The following is a 15,886-nucleotide window of genomic DNA, read 5'->3' on the forward strand; positions in this document are numbered from 1 at the left end:
ATCATTGGACTATATATGGTTTCTCATATAGCAATTTACATTTTGCAGAAAGACCTCAAACTGGCCTAAAGCTCTTTGAATGAATCCAGATAAGCTGCTTCCTAAAGAAAGAATGTCCAGACTTCCTAATACTCCTTTGATACCCTAATTTTTAAACAATGCTTCTAGCAATAATTCCATTTTCCATATATGTAGCAGAAGATCTGAGTATCATCTAAATACAAAATCACTATTTTTCAAATTTTATTAGATTTCTCCTTAATGGAGAATTATCGCTGTCAGTACATCAGATCTAAACACGTGGTCATTTAAAGGAATAAAAGGCAAACCTTCCATTATGATCTTTATATTGTGGTAAGTTGTATATGTTTGTGTAGTAAATTTTGGGAAATGAGCAAAGTGTTTGAGTTGGATCAACTATTTTATATCAGTCTTTGTTTGTAAGCCACGTTATTGTTAAGGAGTAAGTCAGAACCACCCTTTTCAGTAATTTTACCTGGCTCATACTTGGCAGACCTGACTGTGAGCGGGGTTTTAAGTTGGCTTACTATATAGAATTATTTTTAGGACACCTTCAATGCACTCTACACTGAGCTAAAACAAAAATATATGAGGCTTAGCTCCTGACTCTGGACAATCTAAATCTGCATTTTCTACATCCAAAGCAAATGATTTCTGTTTATTTATTTATTATTACATAAGGAGTTCGTTCTTTTTATAAACAGCATGAAACTGGCAGGAGCCATGGCTCACACCTTTAATCCCAGCACTTTGGGAAGCCAAGGCAGGTGGATCACTTGAGCCCAGGAGTTCAAAACCAGCCTCAAAAACATGGTAAAATCCCATCTCTACAAAAATACAAAAATTAAGCGTGCGTGGTGGTGTGTGCATGTAGTCCCAGCTACTCAAGAGGGCGAGGTGGGAGGACCACTTGAGCCTGGGAGGCAGAGGTTGCAGACAGCTGAGGCTGCACCACTGCACTCCAGCCTAGGCAACAGAGCGAGACCCTATCTCAAAAAATAAAAATAAAACCATGGAACCAATAGGACATCATTAAAAAAAAGTCACTAGTAATTTGCCCATCTGGAGGTCATCACTATCAAAATTGTGGATATTTTTGAAATTTTACTGAAGTTTTCAGCCTCCCCATAAATACTCTCTTCCCCAACCACAACACTATCCCCCTTTCAAAAACCTCAGCCGGTATGTGCTCATTGCCTGGGGCAGAGACATACGAAAGAATGGCATGAAGAGAAAAAAATTCCTTCCTTTTCTTTTTCAATAGTCTAAAAGCAGCAGGAACCTGGACTGCTAATGGCATAAAAAGTGTATTTTAGATCAAGGGACGTGAAAATAGGGGGGAAAAATTAAAAGGATTTCTTGGTCAAATAGGCACACATATTGTCTTCTAGCTTTTTATGGTTCCCCTTTAAGTGTTGTTTTATACTAACCATTGAATACTTGCAGAAATAATCAGGGAATCAGGACTCACAATACATTGGCCACAGCACCCAACACCTGGGGTCACAGAATGTCGTCAGCACATCCACAGCTCCTGTGTGCTGCCTCCTGAATTCCATCCTAGTCACTCTTCTGCCCACCATAAATGATCTCCCCAATTTTTTTGGTATCATCCTCTGGCTTTTCTTTATAGTTTTACCCTCTATGAAACAATATAGAGTCAGAATGTTGACCAAGCATACGACTTTATTATCCTCTCCGACCACCCTTTTCAAACATTTGGAGAGATCGTCACACTCAAAAAAATAAAATATCCTCCAGCCACTTTTGGTCATAAAACTGTTTTGTCTCAGGAATTGGAATATCCAGTCCCATATAATAGCCAATACTTCAAAACTGGCTTGACATTATGTCTTCTGCGTATTTTCAGTTTCAGTTCAGTCCTCCCTACCTGAATATGTGGGCAGACAGGTCCCTTTGTGTCCCTAGGTAGCCTGCAGAGCGCAGAGGTTGCCTCCTTTTTCTCAGTGCTTTCCAGGGCTGCTTGGTGGTTTTCAGCTGAGCCCCTTCATAGGGGATGAGGGAGAGTGTCTGTATTCCACTGGGTGCCTATAATTCTGTCCTGTTCCCAGAATGTCCAGGACCACAAAGGAATTACACTCCAGCTTCCCTCTGGTGGGCTCCACCTCATTTAGGAAATGTGGATTGATCCCATTATGCAGCCCCTCCTGGTGCTGCCTCTCTTCTGCACACTAGACTCCCCAGCTGACTCAGAACCTAGTCCACAATCCAATTTAACTTTCCCAGAAATAGGTCAGACACCCCTTCTCCATGTCTTCCAACTGCAAGGATCATTTCAAAGCATTGTCAGGATCTCCTTGAAGCTCACCCATTAGGCAAGGGACCAGTAATAACCCATTCTCCCCTCCAAAAGGTTGGGTTACCCACAGCATGGCAACAGATTCCTCCAAAGAAACCTCCTCACCAGTATCAAATTTGATCTAGTTTTGATATTCTCAAAGTCGATGAAATCATTTGCCAGTCTTGAAGCAAGTTTTAGAGTCCTCTAGTATATTGTCAGCCTTTCCCGTTGAAAACCCACCACCATATGCAATTTTGCCCCCACACTTACCTTGGTAGCTGATATGGGCACCTCAGCTGATATTTCTAGATATTTAAGTTTCTGCCAGTCTGATGAATATAAAACGATATCTAGGTCTTATTTTCCTGATTATTATTATTAGTGAGATTGAACATCTTTCCATATGATTTTGTGACTTTTACAAAGCCTTCATTCAGGTATTTTCTTTATTTTTTTCTGTTGGGTGGTTTATCTTTTTTATGTTGATTTATAGATGTTTTAAATGTTTTCTAGAGACTGAGCCATGGTGAGTTACATGTTGCAAATGTCATCTTTTATTTATGACTTAATTTTTTCTCTTTATGGAATTTTTTGACAAACTGAAATTTGTTGAATATAGTCAAGTTTGTGTCTCTGTTTATTTATGGCTATTGACTATTATTTTATTTGGTTTAAGAAATGCTTTCCTATCCATGGGACATGAGATTGTCCTCTAAATTGTCTTGTGAAGTGTTATAACTTTCACTTTGGCATTTAAATTTTTCAACCATCTGGATTTGATTTTTGTGTGGAGTGTGAGGTGTAGTTTCAGCTCTCCTTTTTTGTATGTATAAATAACCACTTGTCCTAGTAGCGTTTATTTCATATTTGCCCACACATCAGAAAATCTCTTTCTGTTTGTTGTACATGAAAATTCCAGGGACTTAAGTCTGTTTCTCTGATCTCGATTCTTTTCATTGATCAATGCATCTGTTCATACCCCAAATGGCTCTTTATCTTTTGAATTGTCTAGTGTGTCTGTTCCAGTCCTAATTCTACATGGGTTTAACCACCAAAATTTTATATTAATTCTGAATAGAGTAAGTTTTTCCAACCTCTTCTTTTTCTCAGAAGCATCTTGGTTATTTATGGCTCTTTGTTCTTACATATACATTTTAGAATCAAATTTTCCCTAAAAATCTTGTTGGCATTTGACTGAAACTGCATTAAATCTATCTACAGATTGAACAGAGGAGTAGTGACTTCTTGAAAATGTTGTGCCTTCCTATTCAAGATTATGCTATAACTTGTCATTTATTTTTACTTTGTTATTTTTCAGTATTTCTATAATTTTTCAATAAAGTGTTTTTGAACCAATTTTATTCTATTCAGTACTAATTCTTTATATTTTTGTGGCTTTCATGAAAGCTATCTTCTAAAAATATATGTTCTATTTTTTGCCAGTATTAAGATATACAAGTGAAATGAATATTTATGTTGTATCCAGCAATCATCAAAAACCCTCATTAATTCTAATAATGTATCTATTCTTTGAGATTTGAGGGTTCTTTTAGGTAGGCAATGAATAAGCAGCCAATGATAACAGCTTTTTTCTGTGTAATATTTATATATTTTATTGTTTTCTTATTTTATTGAGCTAGACTTTTCCCCAAGATGAAGCTTGATATAATTATTTAATATTATATGTAATATAATATAACCTTACTAACTTGATGTTAAATAGGAAAACTTTTACCTTTTCACAATTAAATATGATGTTTCACTTATGTTTCTTAAACTAGATATTATTTATCAGAGTAAGGGAGTTACTTTCTATTCCTAATTGCTAAGAATCTGTAAAAAAAATCAGAAATAGATAGTGAACGTATCAAATGCTTTTTCTTCATCTGTTAAAATGATTATTATAGGTTTTTCTGTGGTGATTAATGAATTGGTCTTTCTAATTTTTTTTTGTATTTTATTTATATTTGTTTCTATTTATATATTTTTTATTTGTATTATATAAATTTATTCATTTCCATTTATATTTGTTCCTATATTTAATAAATATGTCTTTCCTTGGATGATTTGATTACTAAAGTTAACTAGTCTCATAAAATGAATTGGGGTAAATGTCTTATTTTTTCACTCCTTGGAGGAGTTACATTAGTTTGGTATTATTTATGGATTGTTTGTGAAAATTAACATATCAAACCAACTGGGCCTAGATTTTTCTTTGGTGGAAAGATTTTTAAACCACTGACTCAGTTTATGTTGGTTTGTTTGTTTTTTGTTTGTTTTTTAGTTTATCTGTTTCTTCTTGAGTCAGTTGTAGTTTTCTAGGATTTTGAACATTTAAGTTTTCAAGTTTGTTGGTGTAGAGCTGTCAAGGCTATCATTTTTATCTCTATAGTACTTACATTTATGGGTTTTACAAATTCCAGTAGTGTGTGGTTGTTTCTCTCTCTCTCTCTCTCTCTCTTCCTCTCTCTTGCTCTCACTCTCTTTTTCTTTTTCTTTTTTTTTTTCTTTTTTGAGACGGAGTCTCGCTCTGTCGTCCAGACTGGAGTGCAGTGGCCGGATCTCGGCTCACTGCAAGCTCCAACTCCCTGGTTCACGCCATTCTCCTGCCTCAGCCTCCCAAGTAACTGAGACTACAGGCGCCCGCCACTGCACCTGGCTAATTTTTTGTATTTTTAGTAGAGACAGGGTTTCACTGTGTTAGCCAGGATGGTCTCGATCTCCTGACCTCGTGATCCACCTGTCTCGGCCTCCCAAAGTGCTGGGACTACAGGCGTGAGCCACCCCTCTCTTTTTCTTTATCTTGCTTCTAGTCAGTCTTGCTAGAGGCTTTTTTAGTCTTAGTACTTTGTTCTTTCTACTTTACAGAGGTTTACTCCGTTGTTCTTCCCGAGCTCCCTTTGGTGGATACACAGTATCTTCATTCCTGCCCTATTTTCACTTCTAATCTCTACATTTAAGGCTTTAAATTTCCCACTAGGTACTGCCCTAATGGTATTCTCTTTTTAAGAAAATATTTAATGCTATCATTTTTTACACATATTTTCAGTTTCCATTACAATTTCTCTTTTGACCGTTGAGGGTTTTTTTAAAATTTTTAAATTAGTATTAGGTTTTTTTAATTATTATTTTCATAGGTGGTGTTTGGTTACACAAGTAAGTTCTTTAGTGGTGCTTTGTGAGATTTTGGTGCACCCATCACCCGAGCAGTATCTACTGCACCCTATTTGTAGTGCAGACCCTTGCATTTTTCAAATGTGTGTTTTAAAATTTCTATATGAGGGTTTTCTAGTCATCTCTGCATTCTTGATTTCTAACCTAGTACATATGGGAAAAAATGTGACATCTATACACCAACCTGATGAAATTTATTGAAAACCTGCTTTATGAACTAATGAGTGGTCAATTTTCATTACTTTTTTATGTACTGCATTGTAGTGAAAGAATGCATTTTTTTCTTTTCAGGCTGCAATGTTGTGATACTAACTTGAGATGTTTTTCTTCTTATATTTCCTGTTTTTGAATTTCCACCATGTAGGGAAGCTATTAAATTGCTGAGTGATGTTCAAAAATTCAAACTTTTTAAATAGTGTTTTATATATGCTTACATATGGCTATATAGGTGGCATTAAAGACAGTGATGAAAGTGACCAACACAGTCATCCTGCTCCCATGGACTTACCTTAGTGTTTAGAAGGGAAAGAGAAGTACTTGCATGGTGGTTTAGTTATTGTTGTGTGAAATGTTACAAAGCACAGTATATGATGAGGGAGGTTACCTGAGATCAGGTACTATGGTGATTGCATGGCGCTTATCACTCCCTGTACCCAGAAATCTGGACACAGACACAGAGAAAAGCCACCCAGGTGTATGGATCATCAAAAAAAGTTCAAATACAGAGCCTGTCCCTCTATGCTTGCTCTTTGATACTCATTCCCCACCTTTGCCCACCAGTTCCCAGCCTCTTTTCCCTCCTCTCCCTTTCTCCTACTTATTCATCTGTCTGCATTTTGGTTCTTTGCCATAGTAGTTATATTTCTCTGAAAACATACTCTTGGGCACTGAGGACAAAACTCCACAACTCTGTGGGTGATCTGTTCATCAGAGACTATAATACCACTCACACTGAATAAATTCATTTTTCCAACCCCAAAGTTACATGGTTAATCAAATTTTATTCTTAATTGTGAATTTGCATAAATATCAAAGAATGCTTTTTAGTAATTAGCATGTGCTCTCAATTATTCTAATGAAAACCATCACTCAAAGTGAGGTACAAACTGAGGTTACTTTCATTATGCTCAACACTACATTTATACTGCAGTTGTTGGAAGTTATATGAGGTTGTTTTTTGTGGGTTTTTTTGTTGTTGTTATTCAGCTAGAGAAAGACTAAAGTCTCATATTGCCCTGACAGTCAATTGCCCTTATTATTTTTATTGTGTAGCCCCTCATCCCTGTCTCCCCTACTCGGTACTTGTGTAGCTGGTGTATTTGAACAAGAGTAGTACTTTGCTGCTATCAGTCTTCATCTTGTTAGTTTCAGTCCATTGATCTAGCCCAGCAAGTCTCCTTTGAAGTTTGTTTCTTCATTTCTCTTTCCCATTCCTGGTTTCTTTTGGTCTCAATTGTGTCATACAAGGCATTATTATCTCGTCATCCCAGCTTCCCCAAATTGGCAGCCCTGATTCCCACGCCATCCTTTTACTCATCCAAATCATTAGCTAAAATGACCAACAGGAGACATCCAGAGAGGGACCGTGAGAAACACCCCTCCAGGTGGACATCCATCTCTTAATCCTCAGTGTCAATACTTGTAAGCTGATCTTAATTGTATCCTCACCAGGTCCACAAGACTATGAGGAAAAATCTTGTCAATTATTTTAGCTCCGAAGGAGATACGATCCTTCTAGTCTACTACATTTCTTGTACTTATCAGTCCGGTGAAATGAGTTTAGTCTGGCATGACTTACTCAAAATGAGCCCATTCTGACTCAACGTGACCTCCACTTTCTGATTTAAGTACTCACCAATGATCCTTTAAAATAATCCATTTTCAAAGTATCCTCAGGGATGACATTAAGCTCATGCTCTCTCAAAGCTGAATTGCTTTCTCAGCAATCTCATGTAACTTCTAATCCCCAAACTCAGCGTCCTCTCTCAACTCCCTCTGCCTGACTTCTCTGTGGCAGGCATTTGACACTGCCCAACACCCCATCTTTCTTGCTCTCACATTTGTGCGATTCATGTTCTTCTAATCTTTGAAAAATCAGAAAATTTGTTCATTTTAATTTTCAGTTTTCTGGATGGAAATCTGTACTATTTTATAAATGATTTCTCAACATTATCAATGATAAGTCCAGAAAAATTGTAAGCTTTTCACAAATTTAAGAAGCGGCTTATTCAGGCTGGAAAATATTTCTTTCACAACTTGGTTCTCCTATAACTTCTTTATAGTTTTAGGATTTTAATGTTCTTCTATGTTTTAACTTCACAATCACCTCTCTGCCGGTTATTCTCAAAGAGAAGAAGCAGGAAAATAGAAGTCCAGGAGATATTCTATCTTGTTGTAGAAGAACTAGTAAATGGTTTTTACCATTATGTAGGTAATGGAACACCTAGAATTTGCAGTACTCCCTATAGGGCACCTTAATATTGTGAAGGACTGTGATTATTGATAGCTATTTTCATTTTATGATTAATTTGACTAGCCAAAGCTAGCATATATGACAAGTATTCTATAGAACATATAGAATTATAGTTATGAACAAATACACAACCCAGCCCTGCCTTCAAAACAAGTTATTAAACTTATCCCATTGTGGGATTTTCTGCTAATAATTGTTGCATTTTGTTTATTTATTTATTTTTTTCAGTTAGTACTTCCAAACCAGCAAAGGCAGAGGGTGTCAAACCATTAAGTAAAAGAATTATGGGAGAGGCCAGGTGCAGTGGCTCATGCCTGTGATCCCAGCACTTTGGGAGGTTAAGGCGAGTGGATCACTTGAGGTCAGGAGTTTGAGACCAGCCTGGCCAACAAGGTGAAACCCTGTCTCTACTAAAAATACAAAATATTAGCCGGGTATGGTGGTGGGTACCTGTAATCCCACCTACTTGGGAGGCTGAGGCAGGAGAATCACTTCAACCCAGGAGGTAGAGGTTGCAGTGAGCCGAAATCACCCCATGGCACTTCACTCCAGCCTGGGCAGCAAGAGCAAAACTGCATCTCAAAAAATATATATACACACACACATATATATGAGGTGTATATATCTGTATATATACACACACACATATATATATGAGGAAAAAATGGAAATTGACACTATTTTTTTATTCCAGTGAATTTGGTTAGCTTGTGGAAAGACCACAGCCATTCCATAATTTTAGAAGCAAGGACCCAAAGAGATCTTGGTAGTGCACAGGGGACCTGACAAGCTATGTGTTGGAACTTGGGAGGATTCCCACACATGCCCAACTTCTCAGACAAGCGGTTACCTGAGCACAGTAGTTCCCACCTATTGTTCTACCCTTTGATTAGTGGCCTTTTGGGAGGAAAAACTCAGTGAAATCCACTCTTTGTTTCTCATGCTCCTCCCTCCGTATTGCACAAAAGAATTAAAAACAGTGTCAGCTTTCACCTAAAGAAGCAGAAATGTCTGCAAAAGGGGAGCTGTGAAGTGCCCCAGGGCAGAGGAGAGGTAGTTACATGCCTTTGGATGGGGAAAATGTTTTATATTCCAAGTTCATTACAGTCTATTTGCCCATATGGATTAGCATCTAAGCCCTCAAATAACTAAGCAGCAGTGTATACCTTTCCCCAAGAGTATTGTATTGGGAATCACGAATGACTGTTAGTAGCTTGGCTGTGTGGGAAAGAAAAAAAGAGAACATCAAAAGATGGAAAAGACAGTGGTAGCTAGAAAGAACCAATAAGAACTGTTAACTCTCTGGGCCCTCAGGAAGAAAGGGCTTGAGAATAATCTTCAGAGAAGGACCTGTGAGCACCTCCCATATTTGGCTGATGCTATAAGACCCAAGATGAAGTCTTTTCTCCTTGTTCTTCTAGCTATAATATTAACTCAAAGCCCCTTTTAATGCCTTTCATATTTTTTCTTTTATTTTTTATTGTTTTTCAGACAGAGTCTTGCTCTGTCACCCAGGCTGTAGTCACTGGCATGATCTCAGCTCACTGCAACCTCCACCTCCCAGACTCAAGTGATCCTCCCACCTCAGCCTCCCAGGTAGCTGGAACTACAGGCATGCACCACCACAATTGGCTAATTTTTGTATATTTTGTAGAGATGGGGTTTTGCCATGTTACCCAGGCTGGTCTCGAACTCCTAGACTCAAGCAATCTTCAGTCTTGGTCTCCCAAAATGCTGAGATTACAGATGTGAGCCACCATGCCTGACTTCCATTCATATTTTTAGATCCCTTACCTCATTCTGGGATTAAGACTTCCTGATACTTTTTCTACACTTTTCTGCGAAGACTTTCTATTTTCTGGTTGACTATGCGCTCTACCTTTCCTATTTGGTGCATGTACTTGTGATACCTAGGTTCATTTACAAGGTTTCTTTGTGGTCATGATAATTTCTGTTGAAATGTCAGCCTTCTTTTATTCGTTAGGATAATTTGCCATTGTACTGTCAAGTTTTCAGTTTTGAGAATTGAATGTCCATTCTCTGTTCTTGTTCCATGTGTAAATAAGTGACTTCTTTATTATACTGAGCTTTAAAAAAAAAAGAAAGAAAAAAAGCCATGCCTCTTGGAAACTGAGATTCCTCATTACATTCTCATAAGCCTATGCAAAGATTTCAGATTCCTTCACAGTTTTGTGCCCTTCCTGTCATTCCTTGTCACATCTTCTTCTTTTCCATATTTTGACTTTTTTCCTATAGTATTTTCCCTTCTTTTTATGAGAGTACCAATTATACATACCTTGGATCCCCTATGCCATTATTTTGTCATCTCTTAGCACTTTTCCCCTCATCAGTTCTCTATGTTATGACATGACATTGCTCACAGTTAGGAAGGAGTTTCTCTGCCTCAAAAGAAACTCCATTATGTTTTTTTGACAGGGTGAAAAAAGTAACTTTGTTTCTGCTCAGTAAACCAGCCTTGCCATGCAGCTGCTGTTTGTCATATCTCTTCTGTCACACCATGTTTGTAGCCTACATCTCACTATGTCTGAAAGTTTCCATGATCATTCCTGCTTTCCCTCATTCTTTTCTGCATTCTTCCTTTGCATCCCCACTTTGTCTTCCCAAGAAAAGTTTTGCCTTAGGGATTTTGCCACCAATTCTGGAGAACATATCAGAGGTGTTCTCCCTCTCTTAGTACCTCCCCTTCACACTGTTCAACTTTTATTTGGCTTGTCAGTCTTTCTTCATAGATTGTGCTTTAGTATTTCTATGGTTCTTCACCTCATCAAAGACAGACTTTTATTTTGTTTTATTTTGGAACAGGGTCTTGCTTTATCACCCAGGCTGGAATGCAGTAATGCAATCATATAGCCTCCAACACCTGGGTTTAAGCAATCCTCCCACCTCAGCCTCCCAAGTAGCTGGGACTACAGATGCATGCCACTCTGCCCAGCTATTTTTTCTGTTTTATGAAGAGACAGGGTCTCACTATGTTGCCCAGGCTGGTTTCAAGCACCTGACCTCAAGTGGTCCTCCCACCTCAGACTCCCAAAGCACTGAATTTATAGGCATGGGCCACTGTGCCTGGCCTAATTTTTTCCTTTTCTTCATTGTTTTCCATTGCTTTGGTCTGGAAACAGGAGATATCTGTGACAAAGCTCATCAATAGGAAGACATTATTTTTGTAGGTTTATTTCTAATGGACTCAATGGCAGTTAAAATTCTGAAATGTAAAATAAATCTAATATTCCAATTTATTCTGTCTTAATTGTCATTTTGTATTGGCTTTCAATATTCTCCCTTAGATCCACATGCCCTAGTGGACATTCCACTCCATGAATATTGATTCCTCTAGCACATGTGGGGTGAGCTCAGTCCAATCGACTCAGTAAGAGAAATGGTGTTATGCTCTGCTCCTTTGATACAAAAATATAGTAGTCCTTAGAGTGGAAGTAGCAACATAAATTTGAACATATTTATTTTTAACAGTATTATGAGATTAACACTATTAGTACAGTTAACATCATTGTATATAATTCTATGTGGCTATTTTTCCCCATTTTGAAAATGGGCTGTTATCAAATCCATGTATGAAGTCCGTGTCAGATTGCCTCTATCTGAATATAAAGAAATGTGTGTCACATAATGTGTGTGACTTTCCCAGAGTCTGAGAGGACTCTGGACTTCCTCTGTTTCACTTTTCATGGCACTCTTTCTTTAATACCCTCTCCTATATTTTCACAAACCCCAGAGATACCTCAGTGGCAATGAACAGGCTCAGCCTTGGTTATAATTTGCTTCCTATTTTTGTTACATTTCACATTTTACCTTTCTGTAAGTAATAATACCAGGGAACTTTGGGAAAAGAAATCATTCTAGAGACCATCAACTCCAGCTCCCTTATTTCACGGACCTAAGGATTCATCCAAGGTGCTAAGGGACATGCCCAGGTGTATTACTCAGGGTTCTCTAGAGGGACAGGACTAATAGGATAGATGTATATGTAAAGGGAGTTTACTAAGGAGTATTGACTCTCATGATCACAAGGTGAGGTCCCACAATAGGCTGACTGCAAGCGAAGGAGCAAGGAGGCCAGTCTGAGTCCCAAAACCTCAAAAGTAGGGAAGCTGATGATAGTGCAGTCTTCAGTCTGTGGCTGAATGCCCCAGAGCCCCTGACAAACCACTGGTATAGGTCCAAGAGTTCAAAAACTGAAGAACTTGGGGTCTGACATTCAAGAACAGGAAGCATCCAGCATGGGAGAAAGATGGAGGCCAGAAGACTCACCCAGTCTAGTTTTTCCATGTTCCTCTACCTGCTTTTATCCTAGCTGCATTGGCAGCTGATTGGATGGTGCCTACCCAGATTAAGGGTAGTAGGTCTGCCTCTCCCAGTTCACTGAATCAAATGTTAATCTCCTTTGGCAACACCCTCACAGACACACCCAGGAACAGTACTTTGCATCCTTCAATTCAATCAAGTTGACACTCAATATTCACCATCACAACAAGGTCTTACACTGTTGAGTGGTGGAGCTCATTTCCCAGAGATCAAGTCTCATGTTCTTCCTACACCCCACTGCCTTTGGCTCATTCTACCTGAGGTCAAACGATATTAAGACACCCTGAAAATTCTCCTTTAAGAACATTGCCCATGTTCAGAACATAGCTCTATTTTGAACTTGAACATCAGCTGAGTAGACAAGTACATCCGATGCAACTGCAATCATGTCCTTGGAAATTTATAGCATCGCTTTCAAGCTCAACAACTTGTTGGCAGCCACCCAAACTTCAGTTCTGCCTCTAAGTAAAAATAAAATAGAATACATGTCATTAGCATAACTATGACATTTAGGCAAACTCAGGAACATTTAGACCTCATGCATCTGGGTAATTAATTATATAATCTTTTCTTACACATAGATGTCCTTTATGTTTATTACAGTCTCAAATTCCTCACCTCTCAGAAGATAATCCAAATATTTTCACTTTGTCACTCACTTTTTAAATTTTCCTTTTTTTCCTGTTTTTCTTTAAAATTTTTTTCTTTCTTTTTTCTTTTTTTTCTTTTTTTGTCACTTTTTTCTATTCTAAATGATTCTCTTTGAGTTATCAAATAAATGGGGGAAATAATGGGCCTTAGCAGGTTATCTAAGTGGTTTTTTATTTTATTTTATTTTATTTTTAATTTTTTGAGAAAAGGTCTTACTCTCTCGCTCAGGCTGGAGTGCAGTGGTCAATCATAGCTCACAGTAGCCTCGACCTCCTGGACTCAAGTGATCCTCCTGCCTCAACCTCCCAAGAAGCTGGAACTATAGGCACTTGCCATGCCACCATGCCCAGCTAATTTTTAAATTGTTTATAGAGACAGGTCTCACTCTGTTGCCCAGGCTGGTTTTGAACTCCTGGGCTCAAGCAATCCTCTTGTTTCAGTCTCCCAAAGTGCTGGGTTTCAGGTGTGAGCCACTATACCCAATATTTAAAAATTTTTTTTTAAAAAGACATCAAATAAATGGGGAAAATAATGGGCCTGAGCAGGTTGTCTAAACACTTGACTTTGGTGATCACAAACAAGGCATTTACTTGCATAGTGGGCAAGAAAAACAAATCTTAAAAGCAGACTCAAGTGCAAGTGATTGAGATACAAATATAGTATGTTTGTATTTGAATGGTCCACTGGAGAGTAATGGTAAAAATGCACACAACCTCATCTGTGCGGGGCAGGTAGAGAAGAACTGGCTTGGGGGCAAGCATCCTGGCAAGCTAGGTGTTGCAAAACCATAATGTCAAAAATATGAAACGATTCCACAAGCCCAAACCTGACCGAAAGCCTAACCTGGGAAGTGCAAGCATGCTTCCGTGGGAATGAAACAAGTGACAGAAGCAACTATCAGCACCCTCGTGCCCCTTGCAGAGAGACAAAACACCTGCCAATAGGCGCTTTCCATCTGGAGTCACCCAAAACCAGGACTCAGTAACAAATAAACATTTATATTCTGACATTCTTTATGTGTAGTGTCCACTAGCCTGGCACCGCCTCACACACCCTCTCTCCTACCAGCTGGCTCTCCCTCTTTTTGGAAGGTACCAATTCCCAGTTTTCTGACTTCATGCCTTCAATAAAGGAAGCTCTCTCTGCAGTTCCCTGCCCATGGGGCATTGACATTTCCAGCGAGAGCATTCCCCCTCTGCCTACCCTGTCCCCACCTTCTGAGGCAAGATCCAGTTGCTACCACTCCTCTCTGCAGCCTGGACAGCTTCTCTCTCGTTCTGCTGGAGGCATTGGAGGCAGTCAGAAGGGGAAAGAGGAAGAAGAGTCCAGACAAAAAGAGTACTATTTGGGCAGGAGAGGTGAATGAGGAAACTGGAACTTAATTTTCTGTTGATTCCTCTTATTTTTAGAACTTTCTATTCTTTGGGGAAGTTGGTTCAAATAAGTGAATTTTTCTTAATTAGAGGCTACCCTGGGAATCATAAGAAAAGACATGGCCCTTGATTTTGATGTACCTCTAGACCTTTGGGATAGATGGGCAAGTAGGCAGATGTGTTCAATGGAGGGATTTTACATGGCAAACAGCAGTACACACAGACAGCCCAGAGCTCAGTATCTGAGGCATTTGGGTTGAGTAAGCAACTGCTCAAGGCAACCCCTGGAAGGGGCTCAGGATTTAGACTCCTGCCTAAGCATTTCTCAGGAAGTTGGGAGATAACAGCCTGTGTGTGTGTGTGTGTGTGTGTGTGTGTGTATGCACACCTGCACATGTAAACCTAGGGCATGTGAACCTAGGGTGTGTGAATGTAGTGCGTGGGAGGAGAGTTCCTGTCGGTTTGGAGTTAGTAGATTATAAGGTGTGAGGTTGGGAGGGAAGGAAGTAATGCCAAAGAGGTGAGAAGGGACTAAGACACCAAAGACCTCCTTCCCCCACCTTCTCTGAGTCCTGGAGGAAGTGAGGAGGCTTCTCTGCTATCTCCAAACACAACCGCCACTAAAGGTGAGCAGCTTCTCTTTGTCAGTGCTCTACCTTATGTCAATTGGCTGAACAATCTCTATTTCAACCTATGACTTTTATTTTCTTAGTTCATATCTTTTATTAACTCATACACAATTACTCGTCTGGTTTGTTGAAGCAGTAAGACAATATTTGCCGCAATAATGCCTGTCAAAGTGGCTGGCCATAAAAACTCCTGCACCACATTCATCTAAAAGGCGCTTCCCATGAAGGCAACCAATTTTGCCATTGTCATGCACCTTGGAGTATTTCAGGACAGCCAACTTAACCTTCCTTCTGTAATGCATATTCTTTTTGGCAATGGTGTAAGACTTCTTCATTTTCTTAGCACCACCATGAAATCTCAACACATGATGAAGAGTGGACTCTTCTTGAGTGTTGTAATCAGACAAAGTACGTCCATCTTCCAGTTGCTCGACAGCAAAGATCAGTCTTTGCTGGTCAGGAGGAATTCCTTCCTTATCCTGGGTCTTGGCCTTTACATTTTCTATTGTATCCAATGATTCAATGTTGAGAATGATGGTCTTCTCCATTTTTCCAAAGATGTGCATTTTTAAAAATCCAACAAATATTCATTACACTCCCACTCTGAGGCAGGTGCTGTAATATTTGCTAGGAATACAAGGACTATCAAAACTAGATGGGTTCCTACCTCAGTGGTTAGTTAAATAATTACACAAATAAATGTGAATTTACAACTGTTCTAAGTGCAGTAAAGGATACAGATACATGAATATGTATACATTTATACATACAAATATATATGCATGTATATGTATCTTATAAGGGGATTTGACTCAGTCTTGGGGGAGAGATGGTTCATTTGAAGAAGTGACATTCCAGTAGATATTTTGGAAGTGTTAACTAAGACTTAACTAGGGAATACTTGGGTATGCATATGACAGGC

The 15,886-nt window shown here is 38.8% G+C and overlaps 1 pseudogene; it reads right to left on the bottom strand.

Moving 5' to 3' along the window:
* Positions 1 to 14,844: 14,844 nt before the first annotated feature.
* LOC105535186 lies at positions 14,845 to 15,530 on the bottom strand (annotated as a pseudogene).
* Positions 15,531 to 15,886: the final 356 nt, after the last annotated feature.

This window comes from Mandrillus leucophaeus, unplaced genomic scaffold (genome assembly GCF_000951045.1).
Source record: "Mandrillus leucophaeus isolate KB7577 unplaced genomic scaffold, Mleu.le_1.0 Scaffold1008, whole genome shotgun sequence".
Classification (NCBI taxonomy): Eukaryota; Metazoa; Chordata; class Mammalia; order Primates; family Cercopithecidae; genus Mandrillus; species Mandrillus leucophaeus.